Source organism: Lissotriton vulgaris, chromosome 12 (assembly GCF_964263255.1).
Source record: "Lissotriton vulgaris chromosome 12, aLisVul1.2, whole genome shotgun sequence".
NCBI lineage: Eukaryota > Metazoa > Chordata > Amphibia > Caudata > Salamandridae > Lissotriton > Lissotriton vulgaris.
In genome coordinates, this window is record NC_141700.1 from 605,722,114 (window position 1) to 605,735,295 (window position 13,182).

General features: G+C 46.5%; 1 protein-coding gene across 1 annotated transcript in view; it reads right to left on the minus strand.

Annotated features, from left to right (window-relative positions):
• The window catches only part of PKD1L3 (polycystin 1 like 3, transient receptor potential channel interacting), a 1,100,724-nt gene that overhangs the window by 128,060 nt on the left and 959,482 nt on the right, over window positions 1-13,182 (minus strand). The gene's annotated exons all lie outside the window — the stretch shown is intronic.

The window sequence follows — 13,182 nt, forward strand, 5'->3', positions numbered from 1 at the left end:
GTGGACGTAGTAGGTAGAGGTGAAGACACTGTAGGGGCCAAAGAAAGAGACATCTTCCTCTTCTTGATGAAAGGTGAGGGCAACTCCTGCACACTACTACGTTTAGATACTGCTTGGGAACGACCAGAAGAGAAACTTTCGGCATCAGAAAGTACACCATCCCTGTCCTTGAGTCTCTGAAGCCATAACAAAAGGCGGCCTTCCCTGTCCTTTAGAGCTTTTGTGGAGAAAGTTCTACAGAACTTACACTTTCCCACTTCATGGTCGGGGTAAAGACAGTAAATACACTTACTGTGTGGATCCTGTGAATAAAGACGCAGCTTTCCACAAGAAGAGCAAGGTCTGAAGAGAGACTTCTTACTTGTAGACATTTTGAAAAGCACAGGAAAACCTGAAGAAACTGAGCAGAGCTCAGGGAGACTCCCTTATACAGGACGTGCGGTAGAAAATCTGAGGTGTTGAGCTCTGAGGAGAAGGTTCTGGAGGACTGGTGGCGCCTGATTGGCTACAGTTTGGACCAACATAATGAGAAGAATAGGCTACAAGTGTTTTTTCTCTATTAATGGATTCCTATGAGGAATTAGGTCTAGGCATTTACTGCCTGTTTTCTAATATGTATTTCATCTGTTATGTTTTACATTTACATATTATTGGTATGTTATTGCTATTTTATTTACCGTGGGATTCCCACTCCGACGACAGGGAATATTCAAGCATGTGAATCTACGAAAGACACCGTAATACTGGAGAAACTAATTTAAGGACAGCAAAAATTATTCATAATAATGAAGCGCTCCTTTATAGTTCTATCTTAGCTAATATAGCAACAGCTATGCGTATAAACGTAAGAGATTTTCCACAGAACATTATGTCCCCCCCCCTGCAGGCAAGTTATTACTAGCTGACAAGTGTGTATGCTATTCCTATTGAAGAACTGTCTCAGCAGACCCTTTTGTTCCATCATTAGAGCACGACAAGTGTAGACAATACAGCAAATATAACTGCAAAGCGAGCATGTGAGCTCAGTGGAGGATCGTCTACAGGCAGAGAGGATTATAAAGAGTTTGGAGACCTCCCAATCGCGGGTTCAGCAGTCTGAACTTTAGCCGGAACAGTTCCCCTAAATATAGTTGAGGCTTTAGGAGGCCGTAGGAGCCTATTACCATCCAAGCATGAGATCTCTAAGTTAGTACAGCTTTATCACCTAGAGGTGAGATCTTTTTCCCAGTTGAGTTTATAACTCAATGAAATGCTTGTTGTGAAAGTGTTAAGGCCCAAATTTCCTCTACATTAAAGGTGGCTAATACCAGGTTTAAATAGCCATGATCCTCAATGTTTCTTGGATCCCTTATAGTCTTCCACACCATACTACTTAAGGTGGTCTGAGTTAATTTCTGGTACTCACCCAGCCTGCTTATGTCCAGTCTCCAGAGCTCAAACTCCAGACGTATTTGAGCTGGAGAGGCATGATGAGGAAGATTAAACATGCGGCGATATGTCCCGGTTATAACTTTATCAATCAATTTCTCAGCACTCTTAGACTCTATTCCATATGTAAGAGAGGGCCCATGTTTGGCTGCCATAACTTGTAAAAGTGTCTGTAGTGACATTCCTTTTATAGAGTTCCTTAGGGAGCAAAAGGGAGATATTACAGCATTATTTCTGCTCCAGGGCTGAGCCGTCTAGGTAAAATATTGGCATCTGGCATCTTCTCGAGGTTACTAGCATTATTTTAGTTTTTGGGAGTTTAACTGGTAGCCCATCGTTTGCAGCATACTGGGCCATTGCAGAAATTAGAAGCTGAAGGCCGACCTTGGTCTAACTGATTAATACAACATCGACCGTGTATAGCATGTAGGAAGAGCAAAATCCAGTCTACTTCTGTAGGAAGTTGGCTTAGTATATGGTGCACACTTATTTAAGGAACCACCCAAGGTAAGTACTCAGAAATCCCATGGAGGCTGTGTGCAGAGTGGAAACACAGCTGTGTACTCAATGCAAGTCAATGTGAATGTCATGATTGCAGTTTTCAAGAGGAAGGACCCTTCCCAGTGGACCCTGAAGAAACTCTGTGGAAGACAGAAGATTGGAGAGTCACCCCACCCGTGGATACCCCAGGAATCAAGATACCTACACCAGGGAAGCCCTGTGTATAGGTGCGAAGTGATGTCAGAAACCGCCGAAGACTACTGGGGGACTTCAGAAAAGTTGCCGCTGGCAAAGGTGAAAGAGTCCAGTGGAATCCAAGGATGGATTCTTGAAGTGGAGTACCTGCAAGCAGTGGAATAGAGTCTATGCCACTTGGAAGTGATCAGAAGGCACGGAAGACCAATGAACACCGATGACGAAAGATGCAGGATCTTGTCGCTGTAGCTGTGAGGAAAAGGTGACACTGTGGAAGACCAGGAACCATTCACAAGCTGTCCCACCTCAAAAATGAACAACCAGGGGATCGGTGTCTTGCGGGAGCACAAACAAGCATTGACAGCAGCAACCAACGTAGTAAACTAAAAAGGTACAGCTTTGGGACCAGCAAGGTCAAAGCGACTCATCAAGTGCAGGAGAGTCAGAGCAGGCCCAGGGCAAGCAGGAGAGCCCACTGTAGCAAAAGAAGAACCTCAAGAGGACCCACAGGCTGAAGGCACAGGAATCGCAATATGACCTCAAGCAGCTCACTAAAGATGCAGGCCCATGGTGCAGAGGATGCAGTGAGGATTAAGATCTTGGCAGGAAGAGATGCTGGAGGCTGGAGTTCTTGCAGCCCGAAGATCTCTGGAGAACAGAGTAAACAAGCCTTGACAATGGAAAATTGATGCAGTGCACAGGGGTTCTGTTCCAGCAATTCTGAAGAGGTATACTGGCCTCAAACTTGCTGAGAGGACAGTTCAGGCCTCAAGCGAGTTGCAGAACCATCACCTGTGTTGCTGAGCCTTTTGTAGTCCATGGGACGTCAGGAGCAACTGAACAGTCAGCTTTGTTGCGGTGCCTGCAGATGCAGGGGTGTGACTCCTTTACTCCAATGGAGATTCCTTCAGGTGTCTTTGTAGCCCTCAGGCATGGAGAGGAATCTGGATGAAGCACAGGCACAGATGTCGAAGAAGACTTGCAGAAAAGCGAGACCACGAGCAGCAGGAGTCTTCCTTGGTGTAGTCCCGGTTCCAGACGAAGGCCATTAAAGTCAAAGGCGCCCAGACAGTTGAAGTGCTTTCAAGTTTGAATCTTGTCCCACAACGAATCTGAAGAGCCACCTTCAAGTTAGCCCTAAGTACCCTAGGGAAAGGGTTGGAACGATTCAGTAGTCCCTCCCAGAGGAGGGGCTGGACAGAGGGGAGGATACTCCCATGTCCTTTGTCCAGTTTCGTGCCAGAGGAGGAGCCAAGGGCTCCCTGAACTGGCTCAAACTGGAGTATGCAAGGAGGGCACCAAATGTGCCCTTCAAAGCAGTCTGGTGAAGCTGTCAAGCGGCTATACCCCAGCCTAAAATAAATGTGGTCACACCTCCCTGTGATAGGCAAACTATTGTTCTACCTTCCCCTGCTCGAGATCAGCTCAGCAGCAGTAGGGCAGAAACGTGTCTGTGGTCGGCAGCATCACTAGCTTGCTGTTAGACGCTGAAAGGCTGGTACAGAGAATACAGGGGGGCACTCTAGGGGAGCCCCCAGTATGTGAAATCTTACTGAACACTGGAATCGACGTTGGGGTAGGATTCCAACATGTTTGATACCAAACATTATCAGATTCAGTGTAGCCAATATATAGTTAGACATCTCGTAATTGACTTGATGTCCACTATATGTATTAAATGGCTGACCGCAATTATAAAGCCTGGAACATCGACTCCGGGGTTTGTAGGGGTAGGCTTATGCAGGGGCACCCTCACACTTATAACCAAGCCCCCTGCCCTCATAACTGAAGAGCCTGCCATTGGGGTGAGCTTTAGGTTTTAAGAGTAGTGACCTCAGCTATAAGGAAACGTATAACTGTTGGGAGAAGTGGAAGCACCAACTTACACAGGTTGCAATGGCAGGCCTGTAGTCACAGTTTAAGTGGACTCCCCTGGGTGGCACAATACATGCTGAAGCCCAAGGGGAGACCCCTGGTGTACCTATGCCCTGGATACCTCAGTACCATATACTAGGGACTTAGAAAGGTACATCAGTAGCCAATTTGGAAGGTACCATAGTACTTACAACTGTCAAATTCAGGGAGAAAACACAGTGACTGGGGTCCTGATCAGCAGGATCCCAGTCAGACAAGCCATAAAACAGAATAAACCAGCAACAAGGTGGGGGTAACCATGAAAGCAGATCCCACTTTCACCAAGTGGAAATTATTGATGTAGGCAATAAAGTGCTCATCCTCGATTCTAGAAAGACCTTCTATGTTCCATGCCAATATTGAAAAGCTTTTTATTAAGGTTGCCATTAACGCGATAGTTTTTCTGTCTGTATTTCCTGCACCTGTGTTGATCTAATAGAAGGGTGCCCGGAAGCCAAAAGCTCAATCTGCTGTGGAGTGCTAGAATTATTTTTGTGGCCTATCACCTTCTTTGCCTCTATGTATGTCAGGTTCTTCCCCCAGCCGAGTTTGAGGAGCTTGAGAATGAACTGAGCGGATGTCAGGTGATTTAATATGCTATAAAGAAGATATTCCTGCACCATGCGAAGCACAGTTCCTCGTTGATTCTATCAAAATGTCCCCTCGATTTATATTTAGGGATAAACATGAGGCTACAGAATAGTTAGCGTTAGACTCTTTTTAGGAGGCAAACTAAGATCTATGAGTGATTGCTTTTCCATTGTAACCTGAGGTCTTACATCATAGCCGGTAATCAAGGAAGGGCCCATTATTGGATAATTTAAGTGGTGATTAGGAACTTGGCCTGCTCTATTGATTGTTCAAGGGATGTTTATGGGCCCCATTGCCAGCGTAGAGAGTGGAAGTTGACCTGTTAGTACTAGTTGAACAGGCTGAGTGTCTGCCAGGTTAACTTAATGTGTTTCAATTGTTGCTAGGTTATTTAGTAGGCATGATCCCGCTCTCGAACCCCCATTGCATACTAAATTCCATGGAGAGTGTTGCCTGTCTGTGGTTGTACAGCCTGTCGTTACCTTAGGTGGACAGTTAGTTATCCCTGTGTTATCATTCATTTATTTTTATATTTGTACGACCGCTCTTCTTTTCTTAAGAGATTTTCTTCTTCTTGGGGTTTAATAGGCGGTCTGACGATGTTCACTATGTACAGTTGGAGGGCCTTTAATGATTTCTTTATCACAAGATATTCTGAGCCTCTTACACTGCCTTTTCGTCAGCTGTATATTACCAGCGGAATGTTCTATTGCTGGGTCAGGGCTTGGGGCAGGTTTGCTGGAAAGGGTTTGAGCATAAGTAATTGCACTGGTAAAGTGTTCATAAATTGTGCCTAGCTTGAGACCAGAAGCAGGCATGCTAATATGAGTCTGTAAAGTTGTACTACTCTGCTGCATTACGTTACTCTGTTGGTCAGCATTACTTGATTCCACCATCGAAGAAGAAGATTCTTTAGTGTACTAAGTTATTTAAAACCATTACAACACTACATAATAAATGTCATAAATTACTTACAACTAAAAAATTCCAAATGCTAATTTTCTAAAACGTATTAATATTTATGTACATTATTTACTTCTTCCACCATCATTGGTGGGCTGTCAGAGTTTGCAATAATTGTCTGGTTGATTGCTAAGGATTGCCCATCATTAAGTTGTTGGTTTGAGAGCTGATTTAAAGCATTGAAAGTTGTAATGTTTTGATCAGATGGAGAATCAGGCTTCAACTGTAATTTAATATTTGTTAGACTCTAACCTAGTGTGTTCGGGAGACTTGTCCGCTTATCAAGGACAGGGCTACATGCTCGAGATGGAACTGATTGTACTGCGTCGGCTTGAGCGTGATGTATCAATGAATCTAAAGTTCCAGTTTGTGAGAGAATAGCCATAAGGTAAATGGCCATAGTATTGGCGAGATTCACCTGTGGATCTAACTTGCTTGATTGATATGTTAGAGTATTTACTACAGATCGAAATGAATGGAGCAGATAGTCCCAGGTATTACGTATCTCACCTTCCTGTCGAAGCACCGGGCTTTGAAGAATGTCTGAACTACAGCTATGGAGAGAGCTATCAGGACTCGCTGATTAATGCAAGCTTACTGAAAGCATACTTAGGCCCACTGATTTCATGATCTCAACCTGGGCTGAAGGAATGATCTTGTCTGCCAGATCCCAAGTTGGTGATCTGCTATTTAACCATGCTCAAGAGACTGTATTTTGAGTAATCAACTGAGCTGTAAGCCACAGTGTTTCCACTATGATGGGTCCATCATTGTCAAGCTTGTCTAAGGATGGAGTCAGCTGGATGATGTACCTATCAGACGACCAGAAAGCTTTTCCTTTTGCCTCGGGTTTGTTTGTGTCCGTATATTCATTGGTGAGCTCTATTTTGAGGAGGGCTTGGCTGTATTCCTCCTTATCCTTTGGCACCATAGACTGGATTGGCTTCTTTTCCCTTTTTTGCCCAATTCTCTCAATGAAAGGGAATCTTTCTCTTTGTCTCAGCGGGGTTTTGAGACTCAGAACTGTCATGATTGTCTACCGGCCTTCAGTCAAACATACTGGGCGATGGTAGTTGTATGGGCGTTTGTATGCCTTATGCATCTTTATTATATGAGAACGGTGCATTCATTGAGTCTTTTAAAAAATCTAATTTGTTCCAGCTGTTACCCCGTAGGTTTTGAGAATGGCCTGCCAGCACTGAGATGAGACATGAATCCTGACATCCTTTTGGGGAATGCCTGTCGCAAGCACTGTGTTCTCAGTTGCATCATTGTTTTTAAAGGTTCATTAGGGTGCCTCTGTTTGAGCCTTGTAGTTGCCGGGCCGCCCTTGTCTTGCCGGGAATACATGGTTACTTTAGTTTTATTAACACATTTCTGGTTTTCTGGCTTAAATTTGGCAGGGTAATAGCTGGAGATTACAGGCTGACTGTGACACCCAGGCCGATGGCAGGCAGGAGATTACTCAACTTAGAGCAAGCCGCAGCCAAGCTGCGTCTGCTCACTGCTGACTCTACCCTCAGGTGATGCTATGCATCTCGAATGCTGCTGGCCAAAAAAAGGCAGCAACAGGAGGTTTCAGAGGCAGGACACAGTAGAAAATGGCAAAAAACAGAAGCAGGCAGCAGTCTGTTTAAATGCGGCTTCACAATATAGATTAAAATGGCCCCTTCACTTCACAGAGCTAAGATAAATGCTGCAAAGGAAGTAAGGGTGTAGCAGACTAAGTTCTTATCGGTACAGGGCAGACAAAAGCAAGCAGGAAAAGAGAATTCAGGAGCTGCTCCACGCAGAGCAGTCCTGCTTGGTTGCTGACACAGGAGGGAGGAAAAGAGGGAGCGGGTCTGGAGGGGTGCGGGGCAGCAAGCTGCACCGTGAACTGGCTTGACCGCCTCCTCTTCGCATCCAGTCTCCAGGAGCCAGTGCAGACAGAACCTGAGCCAACGTACGCACATTGAAATTCTCTTTTTTTTAGGATGTACTTGAGAGGGCACTGGTCTAGTGTAGGACGGAGGCCTCCATTCTTTTTAGGCACCAGAAAGTAACAGGAAAAACAACCATGTCCTATTTTTGGAGCAGGCTCCTTTTGATAGAAGAGCCAGTACTTCCTGAGAAGCATAGAGAGAAGGTCCTTCATCAGCTATTCCTGGGAAGGTGACAATGGCGGTGGGTTTTCCACAAATGGGAGGGCGTATACCTTCCTAACAATCTGTAGCACCAACTTGTCGGAGGTTAACTCAGACCATTGGGGCAGGTGGTGCGTGATCCTGTCACCAACGAGGCGGTGGTGCTGGCTGAGATTCTGCTTAGAGGCTGCGGAATTGGACAGCTTGCTGAGTCTGACTCCTGCATCCTGGTTGGGATCTGTGAACCGCTCCCAAAAGGACTGAGCAGGCTGCTGTAGTGGTGGGTATGGTTAATATTGCAGACACCTAAACGTGCCCTTAGAATGGCCGAGGTAGGGGCGAAAGGACTGCTTTAGGAACCTGGAAGATAAGCGCTCAAGAGCTGTGTCAGTTTTGTCACCAAATAGGAGGGAGCAGCCACAGGGCATGTCGACCATGGATGCCTGGACAGCCCCTAAATCCCTGTGGACCGCAAGCAGGTGTGGCAATGCAGCACCTCCACGGAAGCCATGGCTATGTCTAGGGAGTCTGTGGAATTCAGACCACACCGGATGGCAAACTTTGCTGCATCCCGACCAACCAATAAGAGTTGGTTAAGGACAGTCTGGCCCTCCCCGGGAAGCATGGGAAGCAGCTTTTCAACTGAGTCCCACAATGCATGAAAATATCACCTCAAGAAGCATGGGGTGTTCACCAAACGCAAGGCAAGGATGGTGGAAGAGAAAATATGCTTCCCACACGAGTCAAAGGGAACACATCAGGTTTGACCTTTGACATTGAAGCCTGCACAACCAGGCTCTGAACAGGAGGTGCTGGGACTGGGAGGCTGGGTCTCCTGGGGCAGGGTGATGGTGTCGGGCAATCATGGGATGCACAGGAGCCACTCTGCAAGGTTTGGCCCAGGCCCCCAGAAAAACGTCGGCGAGGAATTCGTTAAAGGGGCGCAGTGATTCAGCCGAACCGGCTCCTGGGTGAAGGATCACCATCAAGACATTGAATTAGACCTCAGTAGCAGCCAGCTGAAAGTCACAGCACTCTGCCACCCTGCACATCACTGTGGCGAAGGATGCGCCTTTCTCAGACATGTCTTCCCCTCCAGGCCCTGCGTCAGAGTCCGATGAGGTGCCCAGGTCACTGGCATCAGCCGGCTCTTCATACCAATTTGGCTCAGGGCCCTTCTCCAAGGGACCAAACCCTTCCTCCTCATTTCCTCCTTTAAGAAAGTAGGCTTAATCCATGGCAGTAATTCCAGGGGCAGATAGGACCTAGATGGTACTGGCATCAATATCAGAATGCGCAGGTCCGGAGTAAGTAAAAACCAGGGGGTTATCATTGAACGGCACCAGTGGTGTCAGGGGCAAAACCGGAATAGAAGGAGTCAAGGTGGAAGAAGGCACCCGAGACGGTGCTGGTCCAGAAACGGGGGATCCAGAAGACCCAGCTAGCATCTGGGGTGAGCCCGCTGGAGGTATCCCAGGAAGGGCACCTCTTTGCTCCAAGGGGCCAGAAGGCGTGCCAGTGGAAGTCGGAGCCCAAAGATGGTGTCCATGGTGTTGTAGAATTCTTTGAGTGTGTAAGAATCACTTCGGCTCCCAGGAACTCAGGGTAGTATGGAGCAGACCCAGACTTCGGTTCCAGAGGTGGTATGCAGGAGCAGGGTGAAGAAGCACAGTGTTTGGAAGAGGAAGCCGAAGAATGCAACAACTTCTTCTTGTGTTTCTTGAACTTACCCGACTTGGAGGAAGAATTCTTGGACTGTTAAGATGATTGCCTAGAGGAATGACCTTGTGATCCCGGTCCCACTCCCGTGGGAGTGGGACCGGGATTGGCACAAAGTCTTCTTCTGCCACACAACTAGACACCTCCAACCCCACATGTGAATCGCCTTTGGTTTCATAGATTCGGAGCAGACCTTAGGATCGTGGCTCGACCACAGGCAATCCAAGTGTGGGTCGGAGACATACATCTGTTGGTGACATTCTTCACACAGTTTAAACCCTGTTGTGCCTAGCGCACTAGGATAACATCTCGAAAAAAATTGTCAAAAAGTAACTAAGGTAGCTCTTAAGGATCCTTGCTGGTGGCGCAGAAATAAAGGCTCTTATGTCAGCGCACCAGGGTGGTGCTTATATAGGCACAGTGATGTCACAGCTGACAAGGATGCCGCCTTGTGGAGCCGATTGACACCACCTACTGGCGCTCAGAGGGACTGATCAAGATTTTCTGGATCCAGTCTAATGCCTGGGGAATATTTTAAGGTGACAAATCTGCGGTTAACACTCACTATTAGAACAGTGCTTCTGTAGCCTGCTCATTTTCACCACCCTTCAATGCGCCATCCCATTCACCCCATGTCAAGATCTTCCCGAATTACGGAGTAAATACTCCCTAATTTACCAGGTCTACTAGTCTTAACTGTTGTCAAATGGACAAAGGTAAGTGCAGAGGGCACGGTTGGTTTAGGAGACTAACCCTAATGCACTAGATAGGAGGCAGGAAAAAAAGCCACTAACTCACAGCTAGGTGCTTCCTTGAATAATTAAAACATTGATTTGTTGGAATATCCAGTACCAAAGCATGCAACTGTGTTAGGATTGGAAGCACAGGACCTGGTTATAACTGAGGCCTTACAAGCACTAAGTAAATACTTTGTTCTTTTCGGTCATTACAGGAAAAATCATTGTCAAGATCAAATCATGTGTCATTAACGCTATCCTTTATATTGAAATCCCTGGGTACTACTGGACCAGAGAGCATTATGGCTGTACAGACCAAGACGCATAAATCCGAATAGCACTCTTTCCACATTGCCAAAGGGGCTGCCCTTAGGTCTGGGAAGGATGACTAAAAAGAAATTAAATTTAAGAAAGCAAAAATCATTGAGTACTAAACTAGTGTCATTTCTTGAAAGAAAAGTAATTGGGAAGAAAGATATGGGGGGATTAAAAGAAAGAAGCTGCAAATGAAATATATGCACTCAGAAGCATGGGAAGCAGCTTTTCAACTGAGTCCCACAATGCATGAAAATATCACCTCAAGAAGCATGGGGTGTTCACCGAACGCAAGGCAAGGCTGGTGGAAGAGAAAATATGCTTCCCAAACGAGTCAAAGGGAACACATCAGGTTTGACCTTTGACATTGAAGCCTGCACAACCAGGCTCTGAACAGGAGATGCTGGGACTGGGAGGCTGGGTCTCCTGGGGCAGGGTGATGGTGTCGGGAAATCATGGGATGCACAGGAGCCACTCTGCAAGGTTTGGCCCAGGCCCCCAGAAAAACGTCGGTGAGGAATTCGTTAAAGGGGCGCAGTGATTCAGCCGAACCGGCTCCTGGGTGAAGGATCACCATCAAGACATTGAATTAGACCTCAGTAGCAGCCAGCTGAAAGTCACAGCACTCTGCCACCCTGCACATCACTGTGGCGAAGGATGCGCCTTTCTCAGACATGTTTTCCCCTCCAGGCCCTGCGTCAGAGTCCGATGAGGTGCCCAGGTCACTGGCATCAGCCGGCTCTTCATACCAATTTGGCTCTGGGTCCTTCTCCAAGGGACCAAACCCTTCCTCCTCATTTCCTCCTTTAAGAAAGTAGGGTTAATCCATGGCAGTAAGTCCAGGGGCAGATAGGACCTAGATGGTACTGGCATCAATGTCAGAATGCGCAGGTTCGGAGTAAGTAAGAGTTTGCCTATTTAAAAATGCATTCCACTATTCAGAATTGCATCTGAAAAGGATCTTCCTTGTTTGGAACACCTTCCCCATGATACAATGGAAAGTGAAATAGCCCAAACCTCATCTATAGGTCTAACCTCATTCCCATGTAAGTCCATAGGTGGGGCCACATTAAAGTCTCCAAGCATGATAACTTGTTGTTTTGCTGAGAGATTTGCAAAGTCCCTAATATGCACACTTGTTTGTTCTAAAGCTCTGTTTACAGAGACTTCCTTCATTACGTTTCTTGGGATGGGGCGAGGCAATAGATATAAAAAATTTCGAATGTCTCAAGAGTTCCTACTATTTTGTTAGTTGGGGCCAATCTCACATGTTGAATATTATCAGCAGCTCCTTTCAAGGTTATTTGTTGCACTGTTATTTGCATCAAGTTGGCTATCCAAATTGATAAACTACCCCTATATATTCCTGATTTTGTCCCTACTTCTGTAACAGTTAGAGCCATCTAATGCTAGTTCTTCATTCAGCCATGTCCCTTGGAAGCAACATTGAACATAATTTAAGCCATTCGTGGTCCTCTTACTTAGGTTTGACACCTGAGATATTCCACAAGAATTGGAAACATTTTCCTTCTAATAAACTAATCCTCCATTTTTCTGGCCAAGTGACATGGCCCTGGTGGTTGTTTAACCCCAAACCATGTTAATGTTAAGCCTTTTGAGCACAGATCAGACAGAAGCCATGACCCTCTATTATTGTTGTTCAGGATTTTTGTTGTGTTTTCTGTAGCATTTTGAATTTTAACAAATCTCTTGAGATTTTACACAACAATATTCAATGAATCGTAAGGGGTTAAGGTATTGCAGCCCACACAATGGATACTGGCCTCAAACTTTGTCAGAGGGCAGCTCGGACCTCGAGGGACATAGAAACCCACCTCCTGTGTTGCTGGACCCTTCGAAGTCTGTAGGAGCTCGAGATCAGCAGACCAGTCAGCAGTGTTGTGATGCCTGTAAATGCAGGAGAGTGAGTCCTTCACTCCAAGAGAGATTATCTTTAGTTGTCTCTGATGCTTCACAGGTCCTGCACGGATCCTGTATGGTGCACAGGCACAGACAATGCAGCAGACTGAGAGGGAGACAAAGTCAGGCCCAAACGAAGTCCAGAGTGCCCAGATGGTCGAAGTGCAGTGGTTTCAGGTCAGAATCTTGTCCACGACAAATCTAAGGTCCTGCAGCCAGATAAGCCCTTAAGTATCCATGGGAGAGGGTTTGGAACGATTCAGGGGACCCTCCCAGGGGAGTGACTGGACAGGGGGGGAGGTTACTCCCATGTCCTTTGTCCAGTTTGTGCCAGAGCGGAAGCCAACGGCTCCCAGGACTGGTTTGAACTGGACTATGCACTGGGACACCAAATGCGCCCCTCATGCAGACTTTCAGTATCTTGCAAGCGCACCCACCCAGCCCTAATACACTAATTCTTGTCTCGGAAGTGGACACTTCTCCCTGTGACAGTTTGCCTATTATTCTGCCTTCCCCTGCTCGAGCTTTGCTCAGCAGCAGGAGGGCAGAAATGTGTCTCTGGTCGGCAGCAACCATGTTGTGCTGTCCGGAGTTAGAATGCTGGTACCAGGAACACCAGAGACCCTACGAAGCTCGCTTCTGAGGGGTGGAATCATACCTCCCACACCGGTTACTGGTGTGGGGGTATCATTCCAACATGTTTGACACCAAACACAATAGGGTTTGTTTCAGCCGTTTTAGAGTTGGTCATCACTCGGTCATGTAATGCCCTA